This window comes from Dipodomys spectabilis, unplaced genomic scaffold (assembly GCF_019054845.1).
Source record: "Dipodomys spectabilis isolate Male_0828 unplaced genomic scaffold, ASM1905484v1 ptg000167l, whole genome shotgun sequence".
Lineage (NCBI taxonomy): Eukaryota > Metazoa > Chordata > Mammalia > Rodentia > Heteromyidae > Dipodomys > Dipodomys spectabilis.
Genome location: NW_024870844.1, coordinates 948,814 through 964,158, shown reverse-complemented (window position 1 = coordinate 964,158; position 15,345 = coordinate 948,814). Strand labels below are relative to the sequence as shown.

Genomic DNA, 15,345 nt, shown 5'->3' with positions numbered 1-15,345 from the left:
GGATGAGTAAATGAATGGTAAGGAAGTTTGCACATTTGCTTGAGCTTTAAAAAGAATCTGAGCAGCCTTCTCAATAGCTCAATAGCTACAATAAAAATGAGATAATGGCTAAATAACTTCTAGAGACCCATGCTGCACCCCATGTTCAGATCTCACTTCTATGATTCTACACTTTACCTAGGGTTACATTTTTTTCTTCACAATTTTCTAACACAGAGCGCCTCTCCATTTACATCAGCATTACTGTGTTCTGCTCTATTAGTCTCTTAATCTCTTTGCTAATTCCCGTATGTTGCTGCATTATTTAATTAAGAGCTACACTTCTGTCTGCCTGTGCTCACCCAAGGTCCTTTCTTGCAGTGAACACACTTCAGCTATGGAGAATATGGAGGGTCTCGCTGGCTGGATTTTAGGGAACCTGGCACACCTTCTATTTCTGGAAAACATGCCACGTGAAAGAGAAGAATTTCTTTATCAAAAAATATTACATTCTGTACGCATTATCCTGCCCATGTAACTGTAACTCCTCTGTACAGTATGTTCACAAATAAAATTAAATTAAATTAAAAAAAATATTACATTCTCAGGAGTATTGAAAATTATCCCTGAGTTTGAAAAGCATAACACTAAACAGAAAGTATTTTAAAAATAGTATTGATACTAGTTTTGTAGAGTGGTAAAAAGGGACTTATAGCCTAGAACATGGCTTAATCATCTTCTAATTAGATCAGGATTGGCTGTAGCCTCTCAGAAGCTCAGATAAGATGTCTTACCAATAAGGATGAGATAAGTTATAATTCACTTTTCACTTATCATTTACACATCATGATACCAAGTATTTTCAAAAATGTAAATCTAATCTTCTAATAATCCCACAAAGTAGCTAAGAACTTGTATTTGCTTTACAGAAGACTTGCCTTACAGACTAGAAAGTCAATAACATTTTTCAAGTTGTGAAATGCTTTGGAAATTGTTGAGATGGATTTTATTGTCTCACAATGTGTGTAAGAATTACCTAATCCACTTTAATCCCACACATGCATTAGACACTGATGAGCAGATCATGATTTCTTGTACACATAAGATTTTTGGTGAGCAGGAGTATCTGAATATCCATGAATATGCCACCACTATGGTCAAAGATCAAAGAAAATGGAGACAAAATCAAAGCCACTAAAATAAGTTCAGTGAAACCATATTTTAAAGAGAGATAATAATTCTCTATTTTGGTATAGAGTGCTTCTGAAACATTATATGCTATGTGGTTTTATCCTATATTAAGAAAATAATTGCATTCTTGGCTTTATTTTACATGCTCTCAAAGGATCTGAAAATCACGAATGATAAAAAAAAAATTGCATTTGACCTGACAAAGGAGTGAACAAAGCTTCAGAAGCATATGGCAGACTTTCTTTCTGTTTCAACTCCAACATTTACAGGGTTTCGAAGTCATCACTCCCATTCTTAAAACATGAAAGGCTGCAAAAACTGGAAGACTACAACTAATTTGGGGGCCGTTGATGAATAGAGTTTGTAGGGCAAATCACCACTCTGAAATCTAGGGAGGCAGACAACCCCAGAGGATCAAGCCAAAATCTGCTTAGCTGCAGCAGAAGCTGACAAACTCACAAACAGGTAGAACTGCTTGAGGCTGATGATGGAAGGAATTCTACACTGTCACGGATTTAACTCCAGGGCCTTCAACAAGTTCCAGGTGGTTGATACAAGAAAAGTTAACATACAGCTCTGCCACACGGAGGGAATGAACAATTACAGAGAATATGCACAGAACCTTCTAAGCGACTCTCCAGGGATAAAAGATTGTCATAGTCTTTACCTAGACTCATGGAAAAAGAACATTCCTCTCCATTCAGCCATCTACTTTGTTATAAAAAGCTAAAAATGCAGTTGTGGTTCAAGTAGCAGAGCACTGGTCTTGTGCAAAGAAGTTCAGTGATAGTGCCAAGGTCCTGAGTTTATGTCCCAGGATCAGCACTAAAATATTAAAAAAAAAGATTAACAGGAACATAAAATAGGTTCAGGTAGGAAAGTTAACCAGAAAAGGCTAACAAAGAGGATGAATGAGGATGAGTATTGTCTAAAGGGTTTATTTGCATGTATGAAAATAGAACAATGTGGGGCTGGGAAGGTGGCTCAGTGGTAGAGTGCTTGTCCTGCATGCATGAGGCCCTGGGTTCAATTCCTCAGCACCACATTAGCAAAAAGAAAAAAGCTGGTAGTCGCGCTGTGGCTCAAGTGGTAGAGCACTAGCCTTGAGCTGAAGGACTGAGGGACAGCGCCCAGGCCCAGAGTTCAGGCCCCACAACCAGACCCCCCCCCAAACAAAAATATAGAACAATGTGAAACCTGTTGAAATTACCTTAAGAAGAAGGAGTAGGATGTGGAGGAGTGCTGGAGAGTGTAAGAATAATCAGGAAACATTCTATACATGTGTCAAAATGTCACAATGAAATCTCTTTCATTTAATTAATGCATGCTAATTTAAAAGTGCAGTATGGAAAGGAAGAAAAGAGATTTACTTTCCAACGGGAAACACAAGATGAACAGCTGCCCAACAGTAACACAATAACTCATATTGAAAATATGTGTCCTTATATGTGAAACTGTTATTAGGAAAACTCAGGGATGGGTAAGGTAGGGACAGACGGGGGAATGATGAACGGGGTGACATTGACCAGATGCATTGTACTCATCGGCTGACACGTTGAATTGCAATCCCTTTATACAACACTACATCATGATAATAAAAAGAGAAAATATGTGTCCTTAATAAGACTCAATGAGAACGGTATTTACTTACTTCATTCTAATCCCCCCTGCTAGCCCATAATAATAAGCATCAAATGAGTCCCAATCAAAGGACAGTCCATAAACCTCTGACTAGTAATCCTAAGAAATCTCAAGGTCATCACAAACAAGCAGTGCCAGAGAACTTGTCACAGACAAGAAGTTTCAAGGAAACATCACTACTAATTGTAACTTTGTGCAGTGGATGGGATCTTGAAGGAAAAAAGGGACATTTAGAGAAATAGGGAAATCTAAAAAAGTGCATGGACTTAATGAGAATTTGTCCACATCAGGTCACTGAGTGTGACAAATATGCTGCATCAGTGAAAGATGTTCATAAAATGAAGCTGATTATAGGATAAACAGAAAATCTGTTATCTTTATAATAATCCTGTTATGCTAAAACTTATACATTGAAAGTTTATTTTAAAATAAAAGCTTATGGCAATCATCTTCAAAAGAAGAATATGTGGCCACTTCATTTCAATTTTCAGATTAAATCTAAACTAGGTTGTGATAAAAGAGGGCTTTGATTCAAATGAAGAATAATACTAAAATTAATACCACACACACACACACACACACACACACACACACACATCGTGGCTTGGCCAAGATGGCATTGAGCCAACCAAAGATTCAAGAGAAAGGTGGATACGTAATAGGAATGTTGAAAGATAATTCTAGAAATGCATGGATATTATACACTGTCTCGTGGTCTCTGTATTGGTCACTGATTTGATTTAATAAGTAAAATGTCATGTGAATACAGACATGATTCTTTTATATGTTGTCTGTAGCTTTTCACACTATCATGGCAGACTTGAGTAATGGAGCCTTTAAAGCTTAAACCATTTATTATCTATTGTTTTACAGAAAAAGTTGGCTGACTCCTGCATTAGGTAACATCATCAACATTGAGCTTTTCAATACTGTGACTCTACATTTTCAGCTTCTCAAAAAGCGCCTAGGTTGAGAGCTTATCTACCATTAATTTCCCCACATTCCTGCTATCTGAGGTGCTACTTAGTAAGTTGTTCTCTGCAGCATGTCCAAACAATGATTGCAAATAAGCAGTGATGATCACACAGAAGCACGGCATCACATGTCTCTAGGATTTGGTCTCTGAGGAGAGGAGTAAAAAAGTGAATAACCAGATAGGTAATGAAGCATATAATATTAGTGTGCCAGACATCACCTTCAGGATAAGGTTTTTAATCCACTTATGCACCTTTTACCCCACACTTCATGTCCTATCAGTGGTGGAAAGGAGATTATTAATGCTACAAGACACGTGTCTCCACAAGCACTAACTGTGAACCGTGCATCACGAACACCCAGCTTGCTAACAGAAAACTGCCCTCTTTATTTCCTCTTCCTTTCTCCCTTCTTTCTGTTTCCTTCCTCCTTTATTTTCAATTTCTCTTCTTAGTTCTTATTCACTGATCTTTTGCAAATAGATAGCATGTGAAAGTAATATCCAGAATCAATAAAAATACAACATCCTGAGAATCTTACCTTGTTTTTGGAGTAGGCTACCATTCTTCCCATATGTACTATGGCTTTTGCAGTACTTCAGCAAAGTTATAAATTAAGCTCTATTATAACAGATTCTTCAAGGAATTGGTATTTGAAAACATTAATGATTTTATCGCTTACTCATCCTGGGACAAGATAAAGGTCTTTGGTCTTCAGGATTTGCTCACTAGGGCATCGTAAGTCAGTCATGATATTTCATGTACAAGATGTCTTGAGAAATCATGACAGCAAAGTATGATTTTCCTTACTTTTTGTATAGTACATCACATTGCACAAGTCACTTTTACATTCGATAGATTTCAAAGAGAGGCGTCTGAAATATAAAGGAACTATCAGCCAGGGGAAGTGAGTGTGTAGTCTCTATGTAACCCCGCTGCCATTTTATTCCCCTGTTTCTAATCCAGGATGCTGTTTCCCACTGTGTCCATTCACCACTCACATTTCTTCTCAGGAGGAGGCCTGACATCCCTACAAGATCTGACATGCAGGTTGATAAAAAAAAATATTCAATTCTTTCTGTAAAACACCACATCTTAAAAATATAGAAACTATTACACAATGGCACTTGTTACCTGGAAAATGTAACCAAGTGAGAACAAATAAAAGAGAATGAGAATTAGAGGGTTTTATTCCTCTGGGACTGTTCGGTAGAATTCTTAGAACCTGCTTTCATCATCCCAAAGCTGCCTGGGAAAGGGTTGGTGACCGCATCTTACGCATCACTGGTTTCCCAGGACGAATCACAATGTCCAGTACCAAGGCGATTTGAGCTTCATTCAATGCTTTTCCCTTTTTCTTAACAGTGCCAATTCTCCCTCGTATTCCCCAATGGCAATTCCTTGGTGACAATTGATGTCCAAGGGATTTTTTTGTTGACCTGTATTTGCCAAAAATCTAAATTCTGCAGCTTGAATGGTCATAGATTTGGTGCCACCTCTATTTTTTTTAAGTTACCCTACTGGCTCCATGTGCTCTTTCTGAAGAAGTGAGCCAACTTTAGCAAGAAATTGGGTCGGGTAGTTGGCTCATCAATTATTCTCTTTTGTCTTTGCTCTTTCTTCCATTGATGTTATTCTATTAGTTAAGAGAAAAATATACACGTCTTCAGTGTCAAATATTCCTACAGGGTCCTAAAGGTGAAGTAATTTTCTTTCAAGACTGCTACAAACTTAGTGTTATCAATTTACTTTGCACATATCCAGCTCCATAATTTTTTTTTTTGATGGAAAGGAATGCTTTATTTCCCAGCATGAAAGGTAACAGGTTCTGTGCAGTTTCTCTTACATAATAGACCGGTCTGCTCAGGCAGGCACCAACTGTGGCTTATCTGTATTATCCTCAAGGATGTTGTGGATAAGGAATATTCTTAAAATTGTAGTGAAGCTCATGCTCCTCCTTACTATCAATCACAAGTATGTCTAGTTCAATAGTCTGAGTTCTCTGTCTATGTCCATATCAGCTCCATAATTTCCATCTGGGCCTCCCACCCAAACATACCAATGCTTTTTCTCTTCTTTCCTTTTAGTTTTAGTTTTCTTCAAAAAGAAATGTAAAACACACCACTTTCTCTCGTGCTACTTACCAGATTTTCCTGGGAAACCTCCCATTCTAAAATAGATTGATACAAGAGTCTTGGAAATAGAACCAAAGTATGTGCCACTACACAAGATGTGGACTTTGCATTGCCCTTTCCTTGCCAGGGGCTAGTTTTGTTCCATTTTACTAGACTAAAACTCTTCTAGAAGTGAGTTATCTACATAACCCAAAAAGTCAAAGCGGGAAGGAAGGGTAGTTGATGCTCTTCCTTCCTAAGTCCTCACATCCAGAGCAATTCATCCTACATAAAATACCAGAACTAAATCTCCATGTAAAGTAATGTGGACATACAAATATCCCTTAGTAATAAACCCTGGCCTGATAGCTGTGCTTTAGCATAACTCATGTCAGTTCAGCAATTTTCTTGGACAAATTTCTTCTCTTCACAATTATAAATATCAAGATTCATAAGTGCCCTGTAAAGAGCAATAGTGGTTTAAAAAATGCACTCCAAAAATATCTCTTAAGTATTATATTTTGTCTCATTGTGAACATTGTTTCATTAATTCTCTCAGTATTTTCTTTATAAAATTAACTTTCATATCTGCCTTAAAGGATTATTTAAAAATACAAAAATATTTCATTCAAAATTATTTGAATAAATATTAAATGCATTAAATGAGAGACAATTTGGAAATCATCATAGGGAAAAATTTGCTTTCTTTAGATATAGGTATTGCTTTCTTTAGGTAACATGTTAAATAATGCTATATAGATAATATAATTTATAATAATACAAGTAATTTCAGCCAGAGTAACACTATTTTGTAGAAAATCTAACCCAGGGATGGAGATGACTATCCATTTTCACCATATTAAGATAGGAATCAAGGTACTTTTGAAGAAAACTTGCTTTTAATCAGTTAAAATTTATCCAGTTTCTCTCAGATTTCTTACCCTCTGCTGTTCAACTTTACAAATGTCAAGATCCCTAGGTGCTTTGTGAAGTGTAACATTAATGTTATTTCTGTTAAAAATTTCTCTCACTGAAAATTATCAGGCTTAGAAAAATGTTCAAATTATATTTCCCCCCTAACTGAATATAGAAGAGAAAAGAAAAACAATCTCAGTTTTCTAAAAATCTTTGGCAGAGTAGATAAAAAAGAAAGTTGATTACTCTTTCCTAAAAGAGAGTGTCCTGAATACTCAGATGTCAGAAATTCTGTACTCACATTTCCCACAATTATAAGAGTTTCTATCTGATAGTTGGGTTTATAAAATATTTTTATTTCAACATTTTGTTATTTCCTTTCTCCTCCCCAAATTAGAAAAATGTATATATGATATACAGAGCACTGGAATCAAATACAGTGAAAACAGGGGTTATACCATGGGGGAAGAATGTACAAAAGAAACAAAAAAAAATCACATGGTACCTTATAAAATACATTAAAAACACCAGCAAGAAAGATAAAACCACTTGTGTCCCTATCTTGGGGTTCATTTCGCTTAGCATCTGTACATTATTTTTACAATAACAATAAAATATATTTTTAAAAATAAAATATTTCATATCAAAATTCAGTGTCTGTTAGTAGAGATAAGTACACTAAAATATACTAAGAAATTAATGGTAACAAAGAAATAACTAAAAATTACATAAAAGTTAATAAAATAATTTTAATGTGACAGATATCATAAGAACACAATGTTGTCTACCATGATTATGTTATGATAAAAATACATTGTTGTTTGGAGAATTATACTGGGTGATTGTACCAAAAGGGCAAAATTGGGGCTGGGAAGATGGCTCAGTGATAGAGCGCTTGCCTTGCATGCATGAGGCCCTGGGTTTGATTCCTCAGCACATAAGCAGAAAGAAAAAAGCCGGAAGTGGCGCTGTGGCTCAAGTGGTAGAGTGCTAGCCTTGAGCTGAAGAACTGAGGGACAGCGCCCAGGCCCAGAGTTCAGGCCCCACAACCAGACCCAAAAAAAAAAAAAAAAAGGGCAAAATTGTAGCCTCAGATTCTCTCTCCACCTACACAGAAGCCCCAAATAAACAACTACGCATGCAATGATTACCTCTAAGAGAAATCAAGAAACTAGAGTCTTCTACACACTGATAAAACATTTAAATGAGTAGGGAAAACTGAGACATAGTCTTGCCATAAACGTTTTCCACATCACCATAAAATTGAGAGAGAACTTCCAACTTCCAGCTACTGCTCAAGGAGCAGAAGATTAAGATTGTACATCTAGGACTCCAACATTTGTAGCTGCTACGCAAAGGACTGGCTTCTAACTCAACCACCTCCCATAGCTGCCGCAGCTCAACATTCACCAGTCCGCAAAGACCACACCAACTCTGAGACAATTTCACCCATTCTTAGGAGGGAAAAAAAGGAAATGGTTCTTTTAATGAAGACTTAACAAGATTTAAACACAAAACATTATCAGGAAACACCGTTAGGCAGGAGAAGAGCCTATAAAATTGTCTCACAAAATTATCAGGTTTGTGAGCTCAATAGATTAGTTACAACTATGGCCGTAGTTATTTCCCTGCCTTTACAAAGGACCCTTTGCAACTTAACTATGTGCTTTCTCTCATCAAGAGGCAGAATTTATTTCCCACCATGTTGAATCGCACTGTGTGTGACTAGTTTTGCAAATAGCATGCAACTGAAGTGACACTGTGCCAGTTCTGAGTTAGAGAATCAGTTCAGTTTTGCAAAGTTGCCCAGTCACTACCAATTGTGTTGGCCCACTAGAAGATGAGAGAAATACATGGCTCAGCTTTCTCCATTACTCTAGCGAATGTCTAGCCAACTCTGTAAAACAGAGCTACAGATGCATGAGAAAACCCAATGAAGGTCAAAAGACACCCAACACATCTCAACTCACGATGCCCAACCACAGAACCAAAAGCCAACATGTAATTACTATTTTCAGGTATTACATTATGGAGTATCTCGGGCATATTTGTGTGTGTGCGCGTGTGTGTGTGTGTGTGTGTGTGTGTGTGTGTGTGTGTGTGTGTGTGTGTGAGTGTATAGTAATAGGGATTGAGGCAACACTCTACCTTTGAGCCACATTTTGCATTATTCACTGGATTTTTAAGTAGAAACTTCATAAAAGATTTTCTTATAAAATTTAAATAAATAGGAATTTAACAAGATCCTATAGCTAGAAGCATAGGATTTTTCTCCTGTAAGAGGCTTTTGGTGCAATTCTTGGAGAACTGAAATTAAATATATAATGTTTGCACGAGTTTTCACAACCAAAATCACATAGTCAATTTGGGTATTTATTAGAACTACGGAATGCATTGTAAATAACAAGAAGGATATCAGACCACAGATTTAAAATACTTAGAAAGTTGTTCTAGGAATTAAAAGAAACAAGGCATATAAAGAATCTAGAAAAGTACTATTCTATAAAAGCTATTAGATATTACTATGAGTTTGATTTGCTGTTTTTTCTATCAGATTATTTGTACTATATACTTGCACATGCACACATGGTTATATGTAGGAAATAGACAAGCACATATGGGAAAAGGTAATTTTAATAACATAGTCCAATTTGAGTACTTATGGTATCCATTTCTGTGTATTTCTTGTGTCCTAATTTAAAACTATTCTCTTACTACAATCACTGTTATAATATACTAAACTAATATCTTTACTTCAGCTCCTCAATTTTTAAAAGCAAGAAACAAACATCGCTTGAAATGAATCCCCATGAAAAACAAATACTCCAATATTCCTTTGCTTTAGAAGACATAGTCTATGTTTCTTTAGAACATAAATTCCAGTGCTTACCTCAGCATCACATACACTAAAATTGTAGTGATACAGAGAAGATTAGCATGGCCCTGCTCATGGATGACATTCAAATTCATGAAGTGTTCTATATTTTTAGCAAAGATAGGGGTGACATTGTCCATAGGGGAATTACTCATTACTTGGCTTCTGTATATCATCTTTATAATAACAATAAAAATATTTTAAAGAAAAATTCCAAAGCTATATTCCAAAACAACTTTTCATCCACACCAACCTATATAATGAAGAGACATGACAAAAAGTAGATTTGTTTACATTTATGAAGTTTGCCTCTGCACATTTCATGTGTGAAAGTTACAACTTACTGAGTCAATATATTGATATTTTAAATCTGCTTTTTGATTTTTAGTATAGATTTAAGGAAGGGTTTCACAACCTGGACACTATTGACATTTCAGATTGGCAGAAGAGAGGATTTCCTATGAGATGCTTAGCTGCTTTCTTGATCTGTGCTTCAGAATTTTACTTTATTCTTTTATGTCTTTAGAATATTGTTTACAACAGCATAGCATAATCTAAGACTGTGACTTCCCTCACTCACAACTAACTGTGAGTAAATGCATGAGATTATAAAGCATGTCAGTGCCTTGCAAATTTCAGTCTTAAACTGTCTCCAGGTTACCACAAATCAAAAGGAAGTATATTTTACTTTATAGAAACATATATGTTTCATTAACTATTCAGCTAAGGGAGGAAAATTCCTATTTCTTTAGCCAGTACTAAAAGAAACCACATAAACTTCACACATTTCTTCCTGTTTTAAATAAAATACTCACAATTCAACTAGGCTGATTTTAGTATGAAGCATTTCATGTATAATAAGATCATTATGTTAATGTAACAGATACCTTTCAAACTGTCAAACATTAATTACAATTAACGACAGTGTCTTAAAAACAAGATTAAATTGTAAGTCATTTTGAATTGTAGTTCAACAAACCAATATCCTTTTTTAAAACAAAGACTGAGTATTGGTTGTATGAATAATGGCTAACAGATTTTTTTAAAGACTATACTCAGAAAAATAATATATTTTGTGTGTTGTCTTTGAGGCAGTCTGAGCCTTTTACATGGATGAAAATGGCTGTCCGCTACATTCACAGCACAAACATGTCTGTTATTTAGCAGCAGCTCCAAAGGATGTCAGTTTTCAAATCCTTATCAAGAGTTACCAAAGGTTCTAAAGTCATCTAGTAATCTTTGAAAAACTTTTAATAATTTATTTTAGCGATATTCACTGACTACATAAAAGGAGATTACCATCTTTAATTTTTAGATTCTTCAAGCAAAGGCCCCAAATGGTGAGATTATCATGAAATACTTTAACATCTGGACAGATCAATGTTTGACTCATAAATATCAAAATCTCTAAAAAAAATGCGATAAAATCAAACACATCAATTTGACTTGTCATCTTTTCATTTACATCACAAATTTTTGTTATGTTGTAAACTTATTGAAGTCAACATATTAAAACGGCATAATAAAAACCACTATAAACTAATTTAAATGTTAGCTTTCAGGAGCATGTATAACCCCTTACTTGAAGATGACAGGGGTTAGAATAATGGACACACTTTAAAAACAAATAACTTCAATATTTTTTTTAGTGCATGTAGTCATTTGAGGTCCTTCTTGGAGATTATGCTTTTCTTTTTATTAAATCTTTCTTTTGTTATCTTTTCAACTCAGTATGTCAATTTAGGAGTACAAATCTTGATCCATGTCTCCCTGAACATGGACCCAAGAGGTTTTTCTGTTGTTGTTGTTTTTAATGTATGGTGTGATTTTTTTTGTTTTGTTTGTATGTTCTCCCCGCTATGGTATATCCCTTGTTGTCACTGTATTTGATTTTGGTATCCTGCATCTTGTATATTTATCTAATTTGGGGAGGGGAGCAGGAATAACAAATATGCCAAAACAAGGACACAGAATGACCCATTGCAACAATGATACTTACAAGACACTATGTTGGAAATGAACTTTACAACTTCTGGGAGGGAAGGGACAGAAGGAGAAAAACAAAGGAGAGGATAACTATGCTTGACAAGAAATGTACTCATTACCTTACTCATGTGACTGTAACTCCTCTGTACAGCATCTTTACAATAAAATAAATTTTTTAAAAAAGAAATTATATGACAGAATTTCTAATGGTTTTCCAGTAATATTCTTTTCTCTTGAACTTGTGTGTGTGATTTTATATAATAAAAATGGACTTTGAAAATTTCTCATAATTAAAGACTCTTTATATTCAGGGCCTAATTTTTAGACTATACAAACAATACATGAAAAGTTATTCTTCTGACACTGATTTTCCAAGTGAATGGGTCAACCCTGTAATAGTTCTTTGTTATAGTAATCTTAACTCCGGGCACCAGTGGTTTAAATTTATAATAAATACTAGCTACTCACAAGTTTGAGACCCGAGGATCATGGTCAAAACAAGCCAAAGCAGGAAAGTCCATGCGACTTTGTAATTAACTACCAAAAAGCTGGACGTTGAGCTGTGGCTGAAGTGACAAAGTGCTAGACTTGAGCACAGTAGCTCAAGGCCCTGAATTCAAGCCCCTGGACTGTCGCTCCCTCAACCCCCTAAAATATGATAATGACACTTTTCACATATTTAAACTTCTTTTCTGCTAAAGTCCATTTCTAGTTAAACATATCTGATTATTTGTTTTTCTCCTGGAAAGAATATCTAGCCTAGATGAGGCTAAAGAGACCAACATTCAGGGTGCAATTTTTTTCTGACTGTAGCAAGCAAAATGATGGCCTCTAAACGATGTCCAACTCTAATACCTGGAAACCATGAGCATTTTACAATCCATGGAAAAGGGAATCATGGTAGCAGATGGAACTGAGATTTTTAATTACCTGGCTCTAAAAGAAAGAATGGCCTTGGAATATCTGGGTATATTCATTGTCATGATAAGAGTCATTTCAAGAAGAGAGCTACTTTAAAATGACATGAAAAATATTCACTGGCCATTACTGTGAGTGGCCACAAACTAAAGAATATGGGTAGCCTCTGGAGTCAGGGGAAGCAAGGAAATGGTTTGCTCATAGAGTTCCCAGAGGGAAAGAGCTTATACTCTGACATTAGCTCAGAAAGACTAGCTTTGGACTTCTGACCTCCAAACTTGTAAGACAATAAATCTCTGTTTTAAGCCACTAAGAGTATTCATTTGTTATGTCAATAATGGAAAACTAATATAGATCTATGTTTATCCTTTCTCCTAATGATGGTTCTTTTAATCTACTTTCGTTCAAATATATCCCTGTATCTTTACTTTCTAAAAGGAAGAAACCTATTTTTTTTTTTATTCAGTACTCAGTTTAATCCAATTTCATCCCAGTTAGCCTTTCTAACCTGATCTTTCAATGTCTCTAAACTCAAGGTTGAAATAATACTCTAAACAAGACAGTGTCACTTGATCTGTAGTGGTTTTTCCTTGCCCTAAAATGATTACAGTATATGCACAAGGTTCTGTTGTTATTGTTGCAAAAGAGAGAAAAATAATTCATACAAAACTAAAAAGAGCAGAACATGGCTCACATAACTGAAATATCCAGTAACATTAATCAAATCTCTATCCAGATACTTCAATATTGTCCCTAATCAGCACCCTGTGTCTTTTCCTGTTGACTTTATTTTTGGACAAATCCTCTATTCAAGATAACATTAACTTTGTGTTTGCAGGTTTAAGAAACTAGCAAAAAGAATTCTTTCTGATGGAAGCATAGAATTCCATTATGTATATATACTACATTTGCTTGATCCATTGGCCACTGAGGGGCACATGGGTTGATTCCATATCTTGGCTACGGTAAAGAGTACTGTAATAAACATGGTTGTCCTGGTAGCTTTAATGTGGCTTTGTTCATGGTCTACTGAATAAATGCCCAGAATGATAATGCACCATTCATAGGACATGTAAACACTTGGAAAAATTATTTAAAGTAAAGTAAGCCAGATCAAAAAACATAGGTTGGATAATTTTCCTCTTTTGTAATTACATTTAGTGTGTGGCAAAAGACAAGAATACACTTGGACATGATAAATTATTTGGGACTATACACATTCACACAGTGAGAGCAAAGGAGGATATTTTTAGGAGAGGATCACAAGGGTTCAATATTTATGTGCATATGCTCATATAAAATTATGCTTATTGAAATGAACTCCAAGAAATGAAAACAAAAGGTTTTTTGTTATTTTCCTTTCTGTTTCTCCCTCTCTCATTGTTTCTAATTTCTGTACCTTTTTGTCTTGTATATAAGTTTGTCTGATTGGGAGAGGGTAAGGGAGAGCACAGAAATGGTGGGACAAAGGGTGAACTAACGCAATAGTGATATTCACTAGATACTATGTTGAAAATGAATCTATACAACTTGTGGGAGAGGGTGGTTGGGAGGCAAAAACTGGGAGGAAACAAGGGAAGGGGTGACACTGTCCAAAAAGAAATGTACTCATTACCTGAGTGATGTAACTATAACCCCTCTGTACATGGCCTTTACAGTAAAAACAAATAAAAATAATTCTTCCTGAATAGTTCTAACAAATATCAAATACGGCCCCAGTCTAGACTAAATTTCCCAAAAAAGCAGAGCTGGAAGTAAAGATTAAGATTCACTTTGCTTTGAAAGAATCAAGCCAGGGTAGTGACTTTAAGGGAAAAAATAAAAGTAAAGCACCTACAGATGTGTTATGTTGCAATACAGAGCTTTAACACTCTTCTTCAGAACATGCTGCAAAGAAACCCAGCTGCAAGATTCTCAGTAAGGATGCTCACTTGCCATCCAAGATTTCCCAGGAAGAAGTGAATGAAGAAAATGCTTCTGAGAAAAAGAAGGGGAATAATAGATTCTCCTGGCCTACCATTTTCCCATCATTTGTCATTTTCAGGAAGTCAGATCTCATACCCCTACTATGGTGTTTCATCCAAATCTGAAAGTAGAACAACAATAAGACTATTCACTCAAAAGAGAGAACAATAGAAGAATGTGTCTGATGGTTTCTTAAGAACATAATGCTAATGCTTTTAAATGGGTTCTTAACTGTCAAGCTCACATTATGTACCTGTTTTTGAGCTAGTCACCTGTGGCTAACAGATATGGCATTTTGGCAGGCAGGCTCTGGTTTTGTGTCCATCCCAAAGGTCATGGATAGGTGAGTATTTGCCGATATTAACATTAAAGACTGACTCCATAGTGTACAAGCTGAATCAGGCTTCCCTGAATAAATGGGATATTTTTTTAAAGAAGTAGATATTATTCATTTATTTTGGTATGCTTAGCTCCACACTACATTGACAATCCAGTTCAAATGTCATATTCCCTAAGGAGTTGCCCATCACCCCGGCCAGAAGCGATTGCCTCCACTTTTGACTTTCTAAGGTTTATGCCTTGAATATAACTAATATTTGTCTTGAGCGTGCCCTATGAAGCCACTATATTTTACAACTATTTTTTTTATTGAAAAAGCAATATACATTCAGAAAAGCAAAAGTTAATAAGTATGCAGCTTGTTTATTTTTTGCAAAGGAAATATGCCCTTGTCTCTGGAGTCCAGTGCAAGAAACACAACACTGTCAAGATTTCAGACTCTCTTTCT

The 15,345-nt window shown here is 35.6% G+C and overlaps 1 non-coding gene across 1 annotated transcript; it reads left to right on the top strand.

Annotated features, from left to right (window-relative positions):
• Window positions 1–9,696: 9,696 nt before the first annotated feature.
• LOC122119423 lies at window positions 9,697–9,802 on the top strand. Its single transcript, XR_006149565.1, has one exon. It is a non-coding gene; the product is annotated as a U6 spliceosomal RNA (small nuclear RNA).
• The last annotated feature ends 5,543 nt before the right edge of the window (window positions 9,803–15,345 follow it).